The sequence below is a fragment of the Morone saxatilis genome, unplaced genomic scaffold (assembly GCF_004916995.1).
Source record: "Morone saxatilis isolate NCDOM2014 unplaced genomic scaffold, NCSU_SB_2.0 Contig14, whole genome shotgun sequence".
NCBI lineage: Eukaryota > Metazoa > Chordata > Actinopteri > Moronidae > Morone > Morone saxatilis.
This window is the reverse complement of record NW_023339696.1, coordinates 22,153,596-22,158,343: the sequence shown is the minus strand read 5'-3', so window position 1 is coordinate 22,158,343 and position 4,748 is coordinate 22,153,596. Positions and strand designations below refer to the sequence as shown.

Sequence of the window (4,748 nt, the reverse complement as noted above, 5' to 3'; positions counted from 1 at the left end):
ATTTGTCAGTAAATAGTCGGTAAACTCAGGTTTTAACTGATGATCTGATTACAGTTCCGTGCTAAATGGAACATAATTCATGCTTACACCTGGAGTTTTACCCAACATGTCTGAATGGGCTGCTTGTAAAGGTTATCGAAGGAAATGTCTCACTCCAGCTAGTTTGCATGTTAGCAGCAGTAAATGCTAGTTACTATTGAATGATTGATTGAATTGATTGATTACCTTGGCTTTAATATGCCGTCTGTACAGTTTGTCTGGAAAGGGAACGGACTCTTGCGCTTGGTCCAGCCGCACCGCCTGAAACAATCACAGACCATGTTGGAAACTCATTTAGCCAAAGTTTATTGATACAGGAGAAACCGATTCATGATCCAATATTTAATAATATCTGCTAATACTATTCAACAAGAAAACAAGAAAGAAATCTGCCACAACAGCTGTTTCCTGATTGATCTTTCTCATTGATACAATTGATGAATGTGTGCATCAGTTTGTGATCATAGCTGGAACAGCTGGCTTGTTTGTAGTGTGATTACGAGTCTCTGTAATCATCACCCACTGACGTTACTCTGATGATCCAATAAAGGCTGTCAGCAGAGAATATCTTAGATTATATAACCTTCTCTCTCAACGGGACCCGCTTGGACCAGGAAACCTGGAATGTTTCAAGGCTGGATTGTTTCTCCAGGACTGGCCAGTCAGTGGTACTCACATGAGCTGGATTGTGAACCAGAGACTCCGTTGCTGGGCTGATTGTACTGTGTGAGCCAAAATTAACAGCAAGAGGAGCAGGAAGTCAGGCGCCGCAGAGGACGAAAGAGAGTCTGAACATGATGAAAGATGATGAAAATGTTGTGAAGAAGATGGTGATGGTGGCTGACGAGCTCTCTGTGTGTGTCCAAACATGCTGCTGTGGAGTTCTGACTTTTATTGCAGGAAATTAGAAAACAGACAGGAAGTTTCCCAAAGTTTCTACCTCTCCGCTTTCCACCACACACACACACAACACACACGTTGGCTGCTGTGAAAAAGGTCTCCTGCATTATTATTCACATTAACCTACAGACTGTAGCCGTCGGCTGATACGTCGTTGACATCAGCTCTGTCAGCCAATCAGGAGGCTAGCATTCACACCTGTCTGTGTTTCCAGGTGGAGTCACAACTGGTTTTCATCAGAGACAGCCTGGAGTGATTGGTTGTCTCTATCGCCATGACAACCTTCTCCTCGCCTCCTGGGACCCCGTCAGGACCAAAGAATTCCTGAAAATCATCTACAGACAGGCAAGGAACTCACCACTGCGTGAGTGACAGACAGGCAGAGAGACAGGCAGAGAGTCAGACGGAGAGTCAGACGGAGAGTCAGACGGAGAGACAGACGGGCTCAGCCACTGTGTGAGTAGACAGACTCTTTATATATTATTATTATTATATTTATATATATATATATATTGGTAAGGTTCAGAAACCCAGAAGATCAATGAGCTGTTTTTGTCTTCAGATGTTCACCAACAGGACGGCAAACACACGGCTGAGAGTTTACTACAGGAGGCTGCTCAACACTGTGAGTGCTAATATAATACATATATATGTATATATATATATATATATATATACACATATATATATAACCCTAACCCTATATATACCGCTTATAACTGCTAACAGAAACTAGCAATACTGACTGTAGGTGTGTGATTGCAGGGCGGCAGTGTTGCATCCTGGGAGCTGATCATGAATCAAACTGGAAGGCACCTGCAGCAGTTGGACCTGCTGGTGGCCTCCATCAGGGAGCGCTCTCCACCCACTCAACACTGATCTCATCCATCAATGAGTCTCTCTGTGAGAGTCTCTGTTATCTGTGTATTACTATGTCTATGAACAAAGTGCTCTTTATTTATTTATTTATTTATTTATAATAACACAATAAAGATGTCTGATGCAGTGCCGTGTTCAGTGTTTGTACTCTTATGTTGGGATCCAAGAAGATCTTTAAACATGAACTTGTTCATTTGAAGTGTTTAACTGGATCAAAGGGAAATGTTGGAATATGGCCACAAATAAAATGGTCTTTACTACAGCGAGGCTTGTATGTGTGCAATAAAGCCTGCTCGTAGTAACTAAAGACAAAGGGAAGGGCCCGCCAGATAACAGACCTCTCAGTGGGGGGCCAGGAATGCGGTCAAGGTGTGTCATGAAGGCAATAAAACACCCAAACACCGGCCCTTCATTGGTCAGATTCCCTCTTTAAGCCAGAGAGACGCTCTTCTCTCTCTCTCTCTTCTCTTCTGTTTGGACCATAATTCTGATCAGCCTGGCTCACAGGACCGCCAGCTGACCCACGCAGCTCACCCGCAACTCTTCTTCATCTCCATTGGACTGTTGGTAACGTACTGGGCATAGACAGACGGCTAAACAAAAACTGTTTAATTACTGTTAATGGCAGGTGTTTCTCACATCGAGGGAGGAGGCATGTGAGCAGGAATCAGACATTGACCATTGAAGTACAACATTAATGGACTTTTATGGACTTATTTACAAGTTATAGTTCAGGTATTAGTTTTTAACTTCAAGACCGAGAGGATGAACAGCGAACCATCAAATCTAAAGTCTGGAAGACATTTAGGTTCTATAAGGAGGAAAGTCCGTCTGTACGATCGTAATCGAACCAAATTGTTCAATCTTAAAAAGCATCGTCACAGAGTTTGGGGACTGACAACTGCGTGTATGTGACTCCCATTCACAAAAAATACTAAAATAAATAAATAAGTCATATTTTAAGTATGTGTAACAAATATCAAAAAGATGAATAATAGCCAGAATAAGATGATTATTATGTGTATATCTGCAAAGAATGTATAAAAGAAGAAAAATAATTATAAGCTTAGAAAATAAAATATATAAAATAGATAGTGAAGCAATCACACAATGAGTGTGAAATTATTGGACTTCACTAAAACTTGTAAAACAAAGGTAAGATTATTATCATTATTGTTACTACTAATCAAATAGACAGTACAGACCTCTGTATCTACAGCACTGGTCTGTGTACCAATTATTATTATTATTATTATTGTTATTATTACTATTATTATTATTGTCAAATGGACTTAATCAAATCTTTATTAACTGTTTCTGAAGGACAATTAGGCTCAAATTACAAAGATACTGACTTAGATCAGATGGCTGGACAGACCTTGTAAACCCAAACGTGCAGTTTTTCAGAACAGACACATTATATGTGGAAAAAAACTGATGGGATTTAAACAAATATTTATCTTAACTTTCTGTCACTTGTCATCAAACTTCCTCTTAACTGTTATTGTGGTTGTGAGATATCCCCTAAGGCAGAAACAACAGCAGTACATTTAATGAAGAATATAAAGTTTTAGCCAAAATGCGACTTTATTGTCATTACACACAGTTTCAGTACAAGGAAATCCAGTTTAGCATCTCACCAGAGCAAACAGTAGCAGAAGTGCACATAGAGAACAATATATGAAGCTAATGTGGAGCATTAAAGAGATTAATGGTGCCTAGCAGAGTAACATAATCAGGACTGATGGTTAATAACTGAATAATAATAATCAGTTTCTAGACACCTGAACCTTGATGACAGCCTGGCTACTGTCTGACATGGTGGCTCTGATGGTAACAGCTTTACCTTTGTAAGTCAGTTTGAAGTTAGCTTTATGTCGGACAAACGTTGTCTCTGGTTTGTTATACATCTCATCAAAAAGGCTGTAATCGCACTTTGTATTCATGTCAAAGATTCCCCCTCCAAACCAGTTACGGTAGGACATGTAGTCAAAAGGAACAGAGAACATGACGGCCAGTTTTCCATCATATTGCTATGTGGATTCATTCTGCAGGTCGTAGGTCAGGACTCCAGAGGTTCCATATACTGAGTAAGGAGTCTTGTGGAAGATCACGCTGCCAGATTCAGACGGTCTGAGTGTTGGTGGTGGAGGTTTCTGACAGAATCCACTCCAAGTGTACATTCTGGAGACACAAACAGACATCTGAGTCTGAATCACAGAGTCTGAATCACAGAGTCTGAATCACAGCTCTATTAAAGAAAGGAATAACAACTCATCAATCCTCTGAAGGAAGTAAAGCATGAACTCACTGCGGGTTACACAGGATGTACTCAGACTTATTCTCTAACTCAATGTCGCACTGGCGGTGGGTTGGAGGAGTCATGATGTCTTCAACCTGTACAGAGAGACAGTGATTAAAATGTCTCATTCAGACTTCATGTTAATGACGTGACATGTGATCTGTTCCTCAGCTGATTCTCATTCAGACACACTGTGGAGGTTTCTGAGGACTGACAGGATCTGTCTGAACAAGCTACTCTAACCCTGAACCCTAAACACAACATAACCCTAATTAGGTTAAGTAAGTTATTTTTCTAAAGGTCATAGAAAACAATTCTGCCTCCTGAGCCAGTGTCAAAGGGCTTTAAAGCCATGCTAGTCGTTTTATCTAAATCTTATCCCATGCAATGTTTTCTCTTCCACCAGAGGGCGCACTGACGAGAAGATCAGAGTTAGATTTGATTATGGATGTGGTTCCATCTTTCCATAATTCTTTGTTGATCCTCTTTTCCCATGGCTCACAGTCCACTGTTGTTGAGATATTGTGCTGATTCCTGCACACAATAGTACTTTTTCCACTCCTGTAAGTGCAGGGATTCTTTAGTCACTTTTAATTACTGAAGCATGTCCAAAGCTGTCAACAGGGTA

The 4,748-nt window shown here is 40.5% G+C and overlaps 1 pseudogene; it reads right to left on the bottom strand.

The window, feature by feature from the left end:
- Positions 1-3,392: 3,392 nt before the first annotated feature.
- The window catches only part of LOC118322610, a 5,484-nt pseudogene continuing 4,128 nt past the window's right edge, over positions 3,393-4,748 (bottom strand).